The sequence below is a fragment of the Lucilia cuprina genome, chromosome 2 (genome assembly GCF_022045245.1).
Source record: "Lucilia cuprina isolate Lc7/37 chromosome 2, ASM2204524v1, whole genome shotgun sequence".
NCBI classification, from domain to species: domain Eukaryota; kingdom Metazoa; phylum Arthropoda; class Insecta; order Diptera; family Calliphoridae; genus Lucilia; species Lucilia cuprina.
The window spans coordinates 20,019,889-20,039,947 of NC_060950.1; the positions used below are offsets into that span (position 1 = coordinate 20,019,889).

General features: G+C 28.6%; 1 protein-coding gene across 2 annotated transcripts in view; it reads right to left on the bottom strand.

Annotated features, from left to right (window-relative positions):
* LOC111675195 (ATP-binding cassette sub-family G member 1) overlaps positions 1-8,809 on the bottom strand; it is a 91,425-nt gene extending 82,616 nt beyond the window's left edge. Inside the window, exon 1 of one of the 2 annotated variants that reach the window (XM_046956393.1) lies at positions 8,346-8,809. The gene's annotated coding sequence lies outside the window, so the exon portion shown is untranslated. Of the gene's footprint in view, positions 1-7,932; positions 8,249-8,345 lie in introns of those variants that run through there. The other variant, XM_046956394.1, reaches the window with a different exon arrangement.
* Between the last annotated feature and the right edge of the window lie 11,250 nt (positions 8,810-20,059).

Sequence of the window (20,059 nt, forward strand, 5' to 3'; positions counted from 1 at the left end):
ACGTAAACTTTGTAATCAAACTACAGGTCGCAATTTTAAAGATAATTCAATTAAATTTGGCACATGACATTCTATTATTTCACCTGGTCCCCATACAGCTGTACCCTCAATTAGGGCTTATAAACTTTATAATCAAAATACTGGTCGCAATTTTGGTGATAATTCAATGAAATTTGGCACATGATCTTTTAAGGTACAGTAGACAATTACCTAATTATGTTTAATATATTCGTATCTCGACAAAACCAAGTTCTATACTAACCTTGACGACCCTCATGAACTTTATAATTATAGGGCCTCATTTTACCCTAGCTTCTAGAAAAAGCTCCTTAAGTATATCTGAGGCAAGGTACAATTCAACTTAAATGCTTTATTATGAAAACTAAATCACATTTAATTCGTATAAAGGTGTAGGGTATAATATGGTCGGCCTTGCCCGACTTTAACTTTTTACTTATTTATTTTATGAGTTAGTCCTTATTTCCGTCAATGTAAACCTAAATAGTAATCAAACTACATATTTTGTTTAAACTCTTTACGTGATCAAATCAAACGCTTTTTTAAAAACGTTAGAATTTGTCTACTATTTCACCTACATAGTCACCATACAAATTATCATTCTCCTCCTAAGCATGTAAGAATTTCTTAGAATTTCTAACATAATTGGTTAAACATTTTCAAGACAATTGAAGCGTTACTCACAAAATGAAGAAACCACAATACCACCCATGTTTTCAATGTAAAACAAAAAAGCGTCTAAACGGAATAAAATGATTATTATTATTATTATTTTTCTAAGTACATATACATATGTATACAACGAGTGCACATGTACTTGTACTTGTCATTATTTTCTATGATTTAACAACAAGCTGCATTCATATAGAGAAGTTCATGCAAAAAAAAAAAAAAAAAAAAATAAAACATTTCTTGTATATTGTTTCTTTCTATTTCGTGTGTACTTTGTGGCAGCTGTTGTTTCTAAAGACCAAATGTATGTGTGAATATATGGCAAATGTTAACAAACACACACTTTTGTTCATGCCTCAAAGCAATTAAACAGCAATAAAATAGAAAATAAAAGAAATGAAAAGTTTATATTTTCATACAATCTTCAGCGACACTGTTATAGTACATGTATTTTCAAATGTACGTGTATAAGTATTATGAAAGTTAAAATTAATGACAATTCTTTTTATTTTTGTTTTGCAAAAAAAAAAAAACAGTAATATAAATACTTATTTATATTTTTGTTTATAAAAATAAAATGAAATATGCAGCAAAAATTTCAAAATTGTTTACAAAAATATTTTGAAAACTTTGCTGCCTATTTCATAACTAAATTATAGTTGTCACAAAAATGTTAATTCAAAGTGACGAAAGTGTTTGGAAAATATTCTTAGAATGTATTTTTATTCTTTTATTTTATCAATCTGTTTCTATCACATCGATCCTTATTAAATTTTAAGTAGATCGTCTGTCTGTTGAAAGCACTATGCTATGCTAGATGACTGAAATTTTCAAGAAATATAACCAATGAGAGCCACATGTTTAAGTCTGAAATATTGTAGCAACATCTATTCAAGAAGGTTATTTTCAACTGGCATTCAGACAGACAGACAGGCAGACACGAATGTCGAGTGCTTTTAGTAAACACCTGCCTTAACGGATATACCGAAAGATGACCACCCTTATGATGCCATGAAATATTGCATTTTTGAAAATGTCATCTAATGATCCATTCCAGTGCATTCCTTAACCTTTTATAACATGCGCTACCAAACAACTCAGTCCCTGTTACTTCGGCAACAGCACTTAAATCTATACTAAATAAATGCTTATCATCAATATGTGAAGTTCCATTCCAATGATCATAAAGATCACTCTACGGTATGACAAGAAAGCTTTGAATGCTAACCTGATAATTCCCCGGCATATACCGGCGTCCCACTACAACAGGTAAGAAATAACGATCAGGTTCAGGAATCCAGCATAAGCTGATTTCTATACAGACCAGTTCGAAAAAAAGAATTATCTAACCAATTAGGCATAGGATATATCAATCCTTGAACCAACATTTTCTCCCTGCGATTTTGGGTAATAAACCACAACCACTACGTGGATCCCAAAGGAACCTCAACCAACTGACCAGCCAGGTTAAATCTTGCGACAACTGGCCACCCGTAGTACAAGATTATACGCTATTGCAAAAAAACAAGATGGAGATTTCACCAAGATAACATGCCCCGAAGGAAAGACAGACAGACAGACGGACAGATAGACGGAAACACAAAAAGACATAGAGACAGATGGACATACTTCTATGTAATCCCCGCGATACCTAGTAGTCATTGAAAGTTATGTTGTTAGGTGAAAGTCATTACCCAGTTTTTGCTGGGATTACTGAACTACATATTTAGAGTTAACTTTAACCACCGAGTGTCCAGGTTACTATATTTTTAACATGTGCTTTTCCTAGAAGTATGTCAATCGTCACCCCATAGATTACGAAGAGACAACAAAAAGTTTTCACTACTATAAGAGTCCACTCTCTATAAGTCCTAACCCTCGTTTACAAAGAGTTAGTAAACAGAAATCACTGTCTTTTTCGGATGCATATACTTTTTGTTGTAAATATACAATTTTTGTACCAATTTTTTACGTTTACATTAAAGTTTATGCAAAGTTTCCTCGTGTTACTAGTGTTTATAAGTGATTTATTAATTGCTAGCAATTTTCAGAAGAAGACATTGTAAAGTCCGATCATTACAAAAATCAGTAGTATTATTTAGATTTATATAGAAAACTGACAAAAAGGTTTTTGTAGAGATATTAGAACATTAATTATGAGCTCAACAGCCATACTCGGCAAGGTTCAATGGGATTAGGCGAAATAATATAACAATTTGGTGGTGTATGTAATATGAAAATAGTGTTTCTGTGTAAAACCATTATTTGACGCTCAATAAAAAGACCAAGCAGTAACTAATAAAGAAAACAACCTTTTAATTGCATATTAGTAATCGCTTATTTAAGTAGTTATTTGTATGTAAGCGTGGTATGTGAGTACTTGCCTCCAAGCTAAAGCTAAGTTGCTTAAAGAGAAAATTTTTTATTATTTCATTTTCATACAAAATAAAACTCTTTTAAATTTTAATTTAAAATACAAGGATATAACAAAACATATTTCCCATGAGTCATATTAAGAGGCAACAGGAAGATGTGGGCAATTTAAATTCTAATGAAAATTGTGGTTATAAAACGCCACAATTTTTAATGAAATTTAGAAAAACTTCATTAAAAAAAACTGTGTGGTAGCCACGTAAAGCCCACACCCTAATGAAGAAAATTAAAACAAAAATTAAGTTTAAATTTTTAAAGCCAACAACTCTTAACAAATACATAAATAATATGAAACTTAAAATATTTTCTTCCAAAGGTTCTAAAAATTTGTTTTGGTTTATTTTTCTCGCTTAGTTTTGTATAAATAACAAATCATTTCTAGACTGATTAGAACAAACAACAAATAAAAATATTTAAAAAAAATATTTAAATAAAAAAAAAAATTAGTTGATGAGCCAGACAAAAAGATAGACAAACAACCAGAGACATATAATTTTTTATATTTATATATTTAAATATATGTATATAATTAATATATGTGTATATACATATACAATATGTATTTAAATTGTGTATAATTTGTAGTTTTAAGCGAATTTTGTTTTTGTAAACTCATCTGATAACAAAACACTAGACACGAGCGAAGACGTCACAGAGTCTAGGAATTTTACAATGATGGCAAGAAAATGCTTTAGATACAAAATATAAAATAAAACAACAAACACTTTTATTTATTTTAAAATATGTACCAATTATTAATTGTATTTGCAATAGTAACAAAACCAATAGTGAGAAAAAAACACACAATTTTAATTAAAACTACAATTTTTCATTTAATTGTATCTTAAATATTTTGTTATATTTTCATTTAAAAGAGCAAAGAGTAACCTAGATAAAATGTTTGAAATTGAGTGATATAAAACAAAAGAGAGCTTAAAAGAAAGAGCAAACATCCTTGTTTTGGACAAAGAAAAGTAGGTCCTACCCTAATTTCATTTTTAGTAGGTGTGTTATTTCCTTGCAAAGTTGGTATCCTTGCAAACTGTGTTTCTACTAACTCTTAATGTATACTGTAGGCTCTCTTTTTAAACTCTTTTTTTTCTATTTAGTTTATTTTTCATTTTATTTCTCTTTGTGTATATTTGTTTTTATTTTTATTTAGTTTTTGGTACAGGAAATTACATTTTACGCCTGATTTATTCTCTTTTTTATACTCTTCTACTATGGGAAATAAAATTAGCGTTTTTTTACATTTTTTTTTTTTTTTTTTTTGATAAGATTTGATTTCTCAATGAATTTTGTATTTGTTGTTAATAATTATGTTGTATAAAATTACAATATAATTGTACATTGAATCTTAGACAAATTATGAAACCGAGCTATTTATTAAGAGCTGGCCTTGTTTGTTAAATTAATATTTTATTACAAATGGTTGGTTATTTGTTCATTCTGATATTTAGAAATTGATATACAATTTTGTTATATGAGTCTATTGGGAATGGGTTAGACATATATATATATGTATTTATTTTGTCAATTGTGTAAAATTTTATATATAATTCGCCTTAGAGAATATGAAACTTATATTTTTAATAGAGAATCTAGCCGGTATTCAACAAATACCGGATATATTATGTACATCTATATGCAATATTAATTACAAATTTCCAAATATATTTTTAATTAAAATTTCTTTGCAATTTCATTGCACCAGAAAGACAATTCTTTAAAGTTTTTGATTAACCACCCAGCAAAAAAAGAACATCTAAAGAATCGAAGAAGAAGTAGAATTTACTCCATGGATGTACTGAAAACGACCTGAAAAAGTTATGATTATAACACAGGCTTATCATAGGATGGATGTCAATTCCAAATTCATTACATCTAAAGTCATTCTCAGAAATAAATTTTTTTGTTCTTTTTTGGAAGTTATTAGGAATTGAAATCGTGGTATTATAGAATACAACTAATACAACAACATCACTTCGACAGAAGATAAAAAAGCACTTAGTGCTACTTTTGAAGTAGTGATAAATGTAATTCTTTTGTATGTACTTCGTTTTATTTTTGCTGGGCATAGGAAGAATGTAATGATTGTTATGAAAAGTCGAATTACATAATATCAAAGTCTCACATCATCCAACACTTTAAAGTAAACATGAACAACGCTGTGGTTCCAGTTTTAATTTTGTGATACTATATCCTTGTAAAAGGACTTCCAAATTTTAATAGATCACATTTAAAAAAATTATAAATACTCCTGCTTACCCTACTATGTCATAATTTTTGTCTGAAAAAACCTAAGCAATTACATTGTTTAAATTTTTTTTAATAATGCCATTATTTCACGTAGCCCCCATACAACTGAAGCTTAAAGAAGACTTGTAAACCTTGTAAGAAAACTACAGATTGCAATTTCGGAGATAATTCAATGAAATATGGTACCAGAAACGAAGCCTACTACATCATTTGGCTTTAACGATTTTTTCACTTTTTGTTGAACCGTGTTATCGACCAGTAAATTCAAAGTCCTATCTACTTAAAATGTTAAAGCGGCAAGTTGGAAACATGGTTAATAGCGGAAATCTAACAATAATTAATAATTAAGCAAAATGCTTGTGTGGTTTAAATAGATCAGTGGAAGTCGATCAATATTCAGTACAAACTGACGAACTTATCCAATTCTTAGGTCGATGCTAATGATAAGATCAACCAAATGCTAAGAAATGAGTGGAGACAAATTCAGCTGTCCAGGTATTTCGAAGTATTCAATAGGGCTGGATTTGATCGCCTTTGCTCTGATTAACCATAGATGAAGGACTTTGATTTATCTGCTACACTGACTTAATACTTTTAGAGAAGAGGCTACAGAGGTTCAACCAAGATGATAGAATATCATTCCAAGTAGAATACTCCAGTTTTTGTATAGGACAATACCTGGGACCGACAAGAATAAATTTCTAGGCATAAGCTGTTTTTGGAGAATAAAATGAAATGGAGGTTAGAACCAGCAAAACATATCAGTGTTAGGCGCTATGTAGGAAGGCGTAAGGCATGTCTTAGGTCAACTATGAGTACATGCAAAATATGTAAGATACAAGGCGAAGGGCTCTTATCTTTAAATGGATCGCTAGTCATCCTATTGTATATTGGAAATATATATAGCTAGTTAAAATATTGTGGCCTAAAGGAATACTAGAGCAAATGCCTGAGAGAAACAACCATTATGCGATATCAAGTGATAGAATTAAGTCTAAATTCCAATTGGACTGTTAGTTAGCTTTAACAAAATACTTATTCACATTTAAAGTAAGGAAAGATAATTAGATAAACCTAATCTTAAGATCGTTCTACATCATGAGGATTGAATTAAAAACATGGAAGAGAGTATCTCGGAGAATCTCCGTAATCTTATAAAACGAGCAGGTTTGTGGTTAGTCTGATGGTACGTGAACACAAATCTGAACTTACGAATTCACATGAATGTAGAGCATTATGGGTGAACAGTAAACGCTGGAATACTTTATCTGTCATAAAATTATATATTAAAATCCTCAGGAACATTAATTGGAAAATGGGAAAAAACTGCATCATGAGTATTAAAGGATTGAGTATTTTTCTTCTGCTATGATCTAGTATACATATATGTACAATCACTAAAAACACAATTTAATTCTACATAAATAACTTTGCTTAATAACTTAAAGTTATTTATGGATTCATTTGCAGAAGATGACTTTATTATGAGAGCTGGATGTCAAATGAAGCCCGATCATTACGAAAATCGGCAGTGTCATTTAGATTTTTATAAAACATAGTAGAGATACTAGAATATATAAGATAATTATGGGTCATACTAAGGGGGGTTCATTTGTATTGGAGCTCGGTGAAATAAAGTTTTTACCATATTTGATAAAATTGTCTTGAAAATTGCGACCTGTAGTTTGATTACAAAGTTTAAACGGATGGACATAGATAAATCGATTTTGAAAATGATTCTGTATACTTTAAGATTAAAATTTATAACAAAATTGTAAATCAAAAACTAAATTTTAAAAATTTGCAAAAACCAACATACAACTTATTTTATATTTTTAAAATTATGAAATATTTTTGTTAGAACATTTCTCTAGCCCCATCTGCAGTACAAGCTAAACGTAATGAGAAATAAATTATTATTCAAACAATGTTCATCATTAAGAAACATTACTTTACAACGACCTTGAGCATTTAAGTGGATCCTTTGTAAATTAATTAACTTTCCTTCTTTCCTGCAAAACTTTTCATAACTTATTTGCTGTACTTGGAAAAACTTTAAACTAATTTGAATGGAAAAGAAAAAAAAAACGAAGATACTTTTAAGCTCATTGTGGCATAAAAAATTATTTTAATTGGTTTTACCGGTCATGACACCTACACAATTTTTCACCTTAAGACCACTTGCAAGAGAAATGTACCGAAAAAAAGGCTAGAAAAAAAGAAAAAAAAAAAAAAACGAAAAAAAATTTTCAACAATAACTGCCATTGAACCCATTGATGGAAAATTAAGAAGAAAATCACTATAGAATAATAGCATCATGTAACAAATTGAAGCTTAAAATACAAATGAATTTTGGGGCGCAAAATCCTTAAGAGCGGAGGTTTTACTTTCTCTTAAGAGAAAAAATGAAATACCAGGTATTCTTTTTTTCACTGTTAGCTGCATGGTTTTAGTTAAATATTTAATAAAAAATCTATAAGATATTTTTTTTTGCAAAATATCCCAAAAAAAGATGATGTAAAAAGAATCTTGACCTTATTTTATTTTACCTTTTTTTCGCCTCTAATATTCTTGATATAAATATAGAAGAATTTAAACAAATTTTTATACTAAAACACTTTTATATATTTTGTTTATATTATTTTTCTATATAAACAAAAATTGTTTATAAAAATTTGTTGTTGTTATTGTTATTGTGTGTATAGAGAATTTTTGCTTGAGATACACACTAAAACAAAACTTTAGATACAAATTGTTATATTGTGTTAAAGATGCTGTTGTTGTTTTTGTTATTTTTGTTTAAAATTAATTTATTAAGACTTGTGTAGATACTGACAAAGCCGATGAATTGTTGTATTTATTACACTGATGAATGGTGAATAAAATTAATTACTTTTTTCCAATATTTTTTTGTTAATTATTTTATATTCTTAAGAAATAAATTTGTTTTAGCTTATTTTACCTTTTCAAATTGCAAGCAGATACATAAAGATTTAATTCTGCGTATAGTAGATTCAAAATTAAATATTTTTATTAAATTTTTTTTAAGGGTAGAAAATCTTTTATTTACTTCATTCTAACAAATTCTATGATGAAATGAAAAATATTATAATTATTTAAAAAAAAGTAGTAAAATCAAAAACCACACTGTATGTTTTGCAATATTTTTATGCTTTTGTTTAAAAATTGACACACACGCTCGTAAACATATATAAACGCGCAGATACACAGAATACAAGTCGAATTTCTTGTTTTTTTTTTTTTGTATCTGTTAGATACAACAACAACTCTACTAAGTAAGAACACACTAAACACAAAATATTATTCCAATATATATGTATATTTATATGTCTATGTATAAAATACAAATAAAAAACCGAAACAACAATACAACAAACAACTTGAACGCTACGCTTACAAATAAGAACTGAATGAGCATTCACCAAACAGTTGGGTGCAAAGCCAGTGTTTGTATTTATTTGTATTTGGTAGATACTCTCGATACATATTATGTACATAGATGATGATAATGATGATGATGTTGTACTATTATATGTACTATACATTTTGTAGTTGGATGAATAAACGTGTACACAAATATATATAGACATACAAAAGCAATAGCAAAAGCAACGGCTGTAGCAACATTCCACATTTGTTTGTGGGTTAGGGAGGTTGAGACATATAGAGCAAACAAGGAACAACATGAAAACACAACAAAGAGTCAGCTGTGCGCAATCATAAAAGTAGCACGCAAACATCTCTAAAATGTGCAGTTTTTATTTCTGTTGTTATTTAGTTTTGTTTTTGTTGATTTCTTGTTTTGTATATTCTATAAATAATAATAAAGAAACAAAGTAATGTTGCTAAGAATACTGTTGCTGGCAACATATTGCAAAAAAATTACTAAACATGTTTATTTTGTATCTGTAAGTAGGTTTTATATAGATAACATTATTACTTTGTTCGTAGAGTCGCAAATAGAAAGAAAGAAACAAACAAAGTACTTAATCGCAATATAACAAAGGACGTTAACCCCATGAGGGGTGTTGATGTGAAAGTGAACGTAAAAACTAAAATTATTTGCAATTACATTACTTAACCATTAAGTTCAATATCTTACACCCCTATCGGAGTAGATTTTTAATTGTCCTATCTTTTGTCATTACTTCATGGAATATATCCAAAAAAAACTTAAATTGAGATGTATAGCTATTAGCATTTTGATACACGCTCGCTAACAAATAGGGAGTAAAAGAAGTACTTATAATTTCGCTTACAAAGAAGTTGTTGAATAATAAAAGAAAATATAGAATATCAAAATGAAAGGAAGTCGTTAATATACTTCATAGTAATGTAGACGGTAAGTAGTAGTTACTGAAAAGTAAGTAGAAGCACAACCCTTTACCGAGTTTTTGCTTCTAAATAACGGTCACGAAAGTACTAAGTTTATAGAAATTGTTTGAAATTTTGTTTAAAAAAAAAATAAACAAACAATCTAACTTACTAACTTACCAACCAACTAACAAACAAACTAACTAACTAACTAACTAACTAACTAACTAACAAACTAACAAACTAAGAAACTAACAAACTAACAAACTAACAAACTAACAAACTAACAATCTAACAAACTAACTAACTAACTAACTAACTAACTAACTAACAAACTAACAAACTAACTAACTAACTAACTAACTAACTAACTAACTAACTAACTAACTAACTAACTAACTAACTAATTAACTAACTAACTAACTAACTAACTAACTAACTAACTAACTAACTAACAAACTAACTAACTAACTAACTAACTAACTAACCTGGCCTCCGGTAGGTTAGAGGTTAGTGTTCTAGTCTTGTAGACCGGAGGTGGTGGGTTCGATTTCCATGAGACACTGGTTAAGGAGCGCACAACCGGTCCGATAAAGGCCTAGATGTATTTCTTCGGATTTTCTGTATATATTTCCACCTTTCAAACTAATTTACTAACTAACTAGCTAACTGATGTTTTTCGACCATAAACACTCTAACTGAATTAGAATACTAACATTAAATTAAATTATAACACCAAAATCGGTTGAGAAGTTATTCCAAATTCAGTTTGAAAAGGGCATAAATCCAAAAACGTTTGTACACATAACGCGAACGTTAAAATCTCGAATGCTCTATCGCATACAAAGTAGTACTTAAGTTTTGTACCATTGCATAATTCTATAAAGCATAAACGATGGAACACGAGAGACAACAACAAAAGCAACAAATGGTTTATCATAAGAAAAGTTGGTAAATGAAAAAAATGAGAAGTGAATAGAAGGTAAGAAATATTGTTATATGTATGTAATATAAATTGTTACAATTGAAAGAGATTTAGGCATATTATATATCAATGGAGAGGTAATTAAGTCTAGATTATTAATATGATTATTAATTGTGAATATATTACAGGATTTTTAACATCAAATTATTAGAAATATTTGTTCAATTCACAATCGATTTTGTAGCGTTGTATGCGTTGTATATCAGCAGCTGCTACAATAGTCATAACAATGTTGTTGGTATTTTCTATGCAAAAGTTCTATACAACTCTTACGACAATTTTTCATATGTTTTTCGAATGTCGTAAGAAAATTCAGTGTTGTCAATTGTTTATTTCAGCAAATAAATAAAAAATTCAATCGATTTTGGCATAAAAATGGATAAAGTGGTAACACAGAAATTACAAACAAACAGCTGTTTACCAAAACAAAAATAAAATTTTATTAAATTTTTGTTTATTTATTAGTTTAAAATGTGGAATAATGAAAATAATAGAATTTTAAATAAAAAGAAATTAATTTGGTTTATTTTGCTCGTTTAATTAGTTTAATATTATTTGTTTTTTTTTTTTTACTTTTGACATTATTTGTTTTGATTGTTTTTTTTTATTGTGAACATAAACTTATGACTTGCTACAAAAATCTGTTCACAATCACTGTTACTACACTTTAGTAGATACAATATACAACTTGATTGTGAAATGAACAATTGTTTTTTAGAATTTTTTAAAAGTTTTACCTTAAGCTAATTTGTATAGAGATCCGATGAAATCATAGATGTTTTTGATGAAATCATTGAAAACAATACAAATTTTATTATAATAACAAAAACATAACTATTTACAGTATATTTATACTGAAACTAACAGACATCAGTTAAATTATTGTTACAATAATACCCATTTTCAAGTTTCCCAATTAAACCTAAAGGGTTAATAATTACTATTGAATTGTAATTTTACATTCTTCTAAATTTAGTTCCTTAACGTTTATTTTTTGCAAAAAAATTTTAATGAGTCATTCATATCCATTTGCTATTGTTGTTATTGCCATCGAGTCATCATCGAACGCATTAATATTCAGCCTTTGTTTTTAATACCCCGAATATTCACATCATACTGTATTGTATCATTTAGCTAACATCAATTGTATCTCAACATTTAAGTGCAAATGCACTTAGAGAGTTTTAATACAAAGGCAATGTTTATAACACGTTTGAGTAGTTTTGAATAATATTTGTTTTGTTGCTATTTGCTTTTGCATTTGCCTTTCTTTTATACTTTTTTATTAAACTCTCTGTAGTACTCAGATGTTATAATACTCTCTGCAGCCTCTAAAAATTGTATCTGGTAATTTAGTTTTACTTATGTACTCTTAGATATTAAAATAATATTATTCTCTTAGTTGTTTATTATCTTCATACTAGGGGGTTGCTAAATTTGTTGTTGTACTTTCACTTCAACGTTACTTGTCTTTGTATTGTCCTAGGTGTTATGTCCTTTTTCGAAGACGTTTGTTATATATTTTTTTCATAATAAGCATAAGTAGGTATGAGAAACTTTTTTATATTTGAAAGGAAACTTAATAACGGATATATGTTTGTAAATAAAGTATTTTTATTGAATAAGTTTTACTGCATTCAATCCTTATAAAGGAAATAGCGTAAAATAGAACTACTTTTATATATACGATACGGAACTGGAGCTAGAGCAAGTTCATTTCTTCTGAAGTTATTCTCAAAAAGTAATTTGAATGTGATTGTTTTGGATGTTATTTGGAAATTGTACACAAAGGGAAAAATCCTTGGTACCAAATTGACACCAAAGTGATTATAATTTTTTAATAACATGTATAAAAATATACTTTGACAACGGATTGTTTATCAATAGTGAGCTTAAAACGTTGTTAACATTTAGACAACAGATGTGTATAAAATTTAGAGTTCCACAACGAATGTTGTCGTACGTATGTATATAGTTTTACAACGGATGTTTATGACAAATTATAAACACTTTGGTGTCAATTTGGTACCAGGCGTACATCCTCTTTGTATGAGTATTATTAAATATAACTAATTTTACTTAAATTATTTTAACTTAAATAAGGGAATTAGATGCATTTTCATATTTCTCGGAAGACATTAAGTATCACTGAAACAGAAGGTTAAGTGCTTCTTTTGAAGTGGTGATAAATGTTATTCTTTTAAAACTTCGAATAAAGTAGAACGATGTCAAGCATCGAGCCGAAATTCGAGATTATTGGAACAACTTGTTTATGTTCTTATGCTCACCCGAGGAGTGAAATTAACATCTTTAATTTATTTGTTTAAGTAGAAAACTGTTGTGTGTAACAGAGAATACTTATTTGCTAAGAACATAAAATTAAAACCTAATAATTATATTACACTTTGTTTCTAGATAAAAGCAAAAATTATAAATTAATTAAGTTTACTCAACCTTTGAGTTCTCTAAGTACAAAGTAATAAATGAGTGAAATAAACTAAATAATTAGAAATACGTTTTATTTCCACAAAAATTGATGATGTTGATGATTGATTTGAATCTTTATTATTGTTATAATTACTAAATAAATAATTAATGGAAACTTTTTTTGTTTAATAATATTAATGTATTATGCTTTATTGCAGTTTTTGAGAGTACATACTCATTTAATTATATATAGAAATTTTATTATTTTATTTAAATCAGCATTTTTTTTAAACAATATATAAACTATTCATAACATGTATGTACATTAGGGTGGTCCTGAAATAGAAGTTGGTAATTAATTAAAATTTAGTTTATTTTAAGAAACCATTTATCAAAAATGTTATTCTTGACGTCAATAGTTTGTGAACCGGATCAAAGAATAAAAAGGTTTTCTATTGAGGTATATTGTTCAGTTCTAGTTCAGTTCTAGTACAGTTCAAGTTCAGTTCTAGTTCAGTTCTAGTTCAGTTCTAGTTCAGTTCTAGTTCAGTTCTAGTTCAGTTCTAGTTCAGTTCTAGTTCAGTTCTAGTTCAGTTCTAGTTCAGTTCTAGTTCAGTTCTAGTTCAGTTCTAGTTCAGTTCTAGTTCAGTTCTAGTTCAGTTCTAGTTCAGTTCTAGTTCAGTTCTAGTTCAGTTCTAGTTCAGTTCTAGTTCAGTTCCAGTTCAGTTCTAGTTCTGGGTCCATATTAGATTCTTATTAGATTCTGAGACGTTTTTTATGCCAAAATCGATTGAATTTTTTATTTATATGCTGAAAAACATATGAAAAATTGTCCTAAGTGTTGTATACAACTTTTGCATAGAAAATACCAACAACATTGTTATGACTATTGTAGCAGCTGCTGACATACAACGCATACAACGCTACAACATCGATTGTGAATTGAACAATTATGTTTTATTCTATTAAGTACATATATGTAGTTAGTTGATAAATGCGTGTAATTTATATATTTATGTTGACATTATAATAATTTCTAAAAAAGAACATAAAAATTACTTCCTGAGAATGACTTCAGGTGTAACGAATTTGGAATCAAATAAAAATAACATCCCTCCTATGGCCAGCCTATGTTAAAATCATAACTTCTTCAGGTCTTCTTCAGTACTTCCATGGCGTAAATTATACTTCTTTTTGGCTTCTTTGAAAGTTCTTTTTTTGTTGGGAACAAGTAATTTTTATTTCAGGTGTCAATTAACATTGACATCTTAGCTTTCCTCTACACAAACAGGACCACCCTAATGTACATATATAATTTTTATTCATTTATTTTATACAAAATATACAAAAACTATAGATTAGTTTTGTTGCAAAAATGCAAAAAGTATATAACTCAAGATATGCTAAAAACATATTTTTGTATTTTTTAAATCTCCGTACTCAGTTCTATATTATGTCAATATTTCATAAATATCGGATAAGAACTTTTGAAAATATTGAAATTTTTAAATGTATTTTAATATAGTTTTGTATTGGATTTTAAAACTTTAAAACGTTCTCCTATAAAGTAAAAAAAACAACTTATGTACTTTTACCTTTTCACCACAAAATTAATTTAGAGATATTTGAATTTAGTTTAGTCGGGTTTTCGTCTAAATAGTTACACAATCTCAAATATTGTAACGCTATAATGTGGTGATTGAACCGTAAATATGGTTTTCAAAGTTTAACGAAACGTAGAGTATGATGACTGACTAATAGAAATACATTTTTATACACACTGAAACATTTACAAAAACTTAATATTTTTATTTGTTTATAATTATTCATAAATAATCCATTATTTTGATTTGTTGATTATTGTTTTATTATTTCTTATTTTAAACGTCAATAAACTTCTCATTTACATTTGCATAGATAATGACGACTTCGTACAGTGTTCGAAATAAAAAAATAATGCAATTCAATTCAAAACTATATAAAACAATACTAAATTTTTATTTTTCAACAATAAAAATAAAAGTGGATAGCATCTGAATAATGGGCGTGGCATCATAATTATTTTTTAACATAGTGAGAATAAATTGTGTTCTTAAATTGTTAAATTTTATTTATATTTTACGTATTTAAAAAAAATGGGCGCAATTAAAATAGTGGGCATGGCACTTCCAACAAATTTAAACAGGAATTGAAAAATGGGCGGAATATATAATGGATATGCCGTTTAACAGGAAGAATAAGTTTATTATTGTTACGATTTAATAAGTCAGATAAAATAACGCCCACAATATTTAAGGTAATATATTATTTTTACCGTTTTTGATTAATTTAGGAGTTAAGCGAAAAGGACAAAATTTTTTTTTGGAATTCGACCAAACTAATTAAAATAACAAAATCTAACAAAAACAATCATTGAAATTTTCTAATATATTTCGTATTCATTGGACTTTACTCCAATCAATCTGAATCTTAATTTAACTTCAATCCACTTAATTTCTGTTTCAACGATTCCAAATAACAGTAAAACAATAAGGGTTACATTAATTGAACTCTTATTGATTTGATCTGTAGTTTATTTTTTTTATAAATACGACAACAAAATCAAGTAAACAATTCAACCGCAATGACTCGATATGTACATTCAGTGTATTGCAATTAAGTACAATAAAGTGCAAAATAGGTACAATTTAAGTGCAAGTGACCCAAAAATAGCTTAAACAAAGGAAAAAAATATATACATTCAATATGAAACCTTATTACTCAAATGACTAGACAGAATTACATAGTCACACTCAATCATACCTTCTTACACGTTTAGTTGGCAATTGTTTTTCAATTGCATTTTGTTTTATTCTTGTTTTAAGTTAGTTTTCATAAACAAATATATTTTTGTTGTAAATATGTACTTTAAGTTTAGTAATCGTTTCGATGCTATTTTTGTTGTTGTTTTTAATTATATTCAATGTAACATAAATTTAAGAATCATATTACAAAGTAGTAGCAAATTTATGTATGTAGTGTTATTTAATTACGGAAGGTTGTGTGAGAAGTAAGCACCAAGAAATTCTTGAGGATAGTACTTTTTTACCTTCCTGTTAGTGGTGTTTTTCAACCACTGGGTGAGCTTCTGTGACGAACCACCACTGCCCCATTGTGTTTTTTACAAGCAGGTGGAACTTATATGACATTTACGTATATGCTTAACTTACGAAATCAATAAACATTACTCCCTTTTAGAACCATGCTATTGGGATAGCCTCTGTTGAGTCGGCAACCGAAGACTTTCTTACACATAGAGAACACACTATGGCAAGTCTAGTATGAACAGAGTCATCCTGCATCATACACACTTAATACCAAATCATTTTCAACGCTTAGTTGGTATATGTTGTCAGTTGTCAGGTATATGTTGTCATTCGGCAACAGCACCGAACTTATCCTTACAAATAGACTTTACCGTGCATAGATATTTTAACCACTATTTCCACCAATTTATGTTTAAACCACTGCCACTTCGTGGAACTCGAAGGAACCTCAATCATCTGATCAGTAAAGGGAAGTCCTGCGGGCAACTGGTCATCTGCAGTACCAGACCTTTTCATTAGATTACTTGGGGTCGTTAAAGTGAAAACTCGGTATATCCTACTGTTCGTCTTAGCTTACAATAGCTAAAGTCTTTTCGGAACTATAAACTATAGTAGTCATTATAATGCTCGGATTCGATCGTTGGAGAGAACCATATATTCTGATCCAATGATAGTCGTTCTGTTTCGGCTATTCGATGATGTTCCTTTACTATACACTATAGGCGTAATGACCATTTTTGTATTGTTTCTCTCTATAACTTAAGCGCCAAATGTAATAATGATAACATTTGCCATTCTTATTCATTCAACTATAGGCCAGATCTTTGGAGATTGAGTCAAAATATAAAAAACTCACTTAATCAAGACCTAGTGGCAATCTCTGAATGGGGTCGTGCTAATAGAATCGATTTCAACGCACAAACGCACGACAAATCATGTATATTTATGGGTGGTATAAATAGTAAGGAATCAGAAGCTTTTGATATTCTGGGCATGATAATATACAAACACATATTTTAAATGTCGAAAGAAGTATTCAAGTGTCTCGGTTTCTCAAAAGATGTAAGACATACTTCACTCTCTCTATTCTCCTTACTGTCTATACCACCTACATCCGACCTAAAATGGAATGCAACGCTCAACGTCTATTTTGGGGCAACTTGTCCGCGTACAGGTACATCACTGGAGCATCGTCGCAATGTGTGTTGTATTACACTGTTCTACCGAACATGAAATTAGGGATTTTGTTCCCGAAACCCACATATTCGCACGTAACTCACTATATTCAGTAAGAGCACACCCATTTGTGGTCGATTGGGCAGTGGATCGCACTATGCACTTCAAAGAGAATTCCATCTTTAGTCGTACTCTCCATATGTGGAAAAAAAACTTTCCCCAAAAGTCTTTCCGGTCACTTGTAATATGGGTAGATTTAAATCGAAGGTCCACAAACACTAATCCCTCTATCATCCCTCCCATAACGTATTTTCCTAGTTTCAACACAATGCACTTGATGAGTAGGGATCAACCCCTAAGCGCTGGTTCTAACAAAAAACAAACATATATTAAAGTATTTAAAACTTGCCATTAGCCTATTCAACACCACCCTCGTAGGCTTCAAAACATTTTGTGGGCAAGTTGTATCTCCAAACAAAAGCATACAAAACAGACCAAATAATCTAAACTAAAATTGACACACTTTAACCATGTACATATCAAATACAGGGAGTGTTTGTGTATCCAACATCTGTGAGTAAATAGATTTTAATTTATTTATAAAGATTATAGATTACAGATTTAACCCACATTCGTTTTTAATTCTATTTTTACAAAATTAAATAATTTAGATTGATGTCTCCTCAAGTGTTATTTTAGAAATTAAAAATGAATTATTTAAAAATATTCAAAAATTAATTTTTAATTGTTGTCTTATTGTGTCCACATTGAAACTTAATTCTTAAGTAATTGTTTGTTAAATTTTAATTTATTTTGTATTTGTGTTAAAGTAGTTAGCATCCTTTTTCTTGCTGTAAAAAGATTACAATTTCCTCTGCTTGCACTTGACATGTATAAATGTATGTGTGTGTTTTGTAAGTATTGTTGTGTGGTGTCAGTTAGTTTCCGCCTTTTTGAAGTTTTTGCAAAATTATATAAATAATACTTGTTTAAGAAAAACTTCAATCTTATGTTTTTGTTTTCAAACTTAATTTACACCATAAAGGACAATAATAAAAACTAAGGATTATATTTAGAGCTGTTGTTTAGATTAAATATTATTGTTAAGATGAAGGTTATGAAAGTAATAGTTTGGGTTAAACCAAAGGATATTTAATACATAGCGTCTCATAGAAGATTCATTTTCAATAGCGCGTCGTGATACATAAAGAATCCGTGTAAATCTTAACAACCCGCACGTCGAGTTACGTATTCTTGTAATAAATATTTTTCGGTTAAACTAAACTTTTTTTCAGTGAAGAGTAGAAGATATAGTTTTAGCTTAATTATGTACATAAAAGCCGTGATACACGGTTGTCAGATCTTACAACGTTGTCAGTAAAATGTTCAGAAAATGTCTAATAATCGTCTGAACTTAAAATTTTTCTTTTACAACGTGAAATATTGCAAGACAAAATTTGTAAGTTGAATGTATTATTAGAAATTTTTTGCACATTTTAATGCCAACGTTGTAAGATCTAACAACCGTGTATACATAACATAACTATTATTAAAATACACTAATAGTTATAAAACATTTGTATCTAAAATGACCATTTAATTTTTATTAACTTTTCAAAAATGTATCTGTTATTTTTAATAAAGCTTTAGTTTTGATGTTGGCAACATTTTAGCATTACAAGTTTTTCTTATTCTAGCCATAAACCTTTTGTTTTACAAATTTAAATTTTACTTTATTGAAGTCCCACACCATTTATGTAAATAGTACTTTATGTTTTGTTTTATACAGTACAAAAGCTTTCTTATTGGATTTTTGAGAATATGCCGCATATTTTCGCTCTTCAGTATAACATATACCAAGTCAATTAGTATGTAATTGGAATTGTATAAACTAATTCCGTACATTTAAAAATATAACACAACTAGTCCAAATCTTACTTCTTAATATCAATACAGTAAAGATTTCACAAGACTATTGGAAAAAGTGAGAAAAATTTCGAAAGATCATCTTTGTAATATTACTCTTAATAAAGATTTATCAATATCAATTGGAAAAAGTGAGTAGAAGTTCAAAGGATCATAATTAATATGAAAAACACACAAAAATATTGGTCTTATATCCACCTTAAAGTATACCGATCGATTCAGAATCATTATTTGAGTTGATTAAAACACCTCCGTCTGCCCCGCTTTGTCCATTCTCATACAATTTGATGTCGTAATACTAAAACTTTGAAGAATATTATAATTATAAATTAAAATCATTTTCTGATGTGGATTCGGTAGATAGGGTTGAATTAAGTCCGATCATTATAAAACTTAAATAATAGACGGAACTATTTTTATACCTTAGTTAAAATGACGATAATTTTTATTTAAGTATTTTAATGTTTAGGTGGAAAGACAGTCAATAGAACAGAAATAACCACATAAATGATTCCTAGCCGATTGGTACCTATATAATTAGTAGGCAATGCGATTTTTTGTGACCCTTTTACTCTTTTTATTTAAACAATAACAATAGAGGGATCTTTTTTCCACCATCAAAAAAGATGGGGCTATATAGATTTTGTTATTCCATTTGTAACACTTTAAAATATTGATCTTTGATCCCTAAAATTATATATATTTTGGGTCTTTATTTAATTCTAAGATTATCCACAGTGG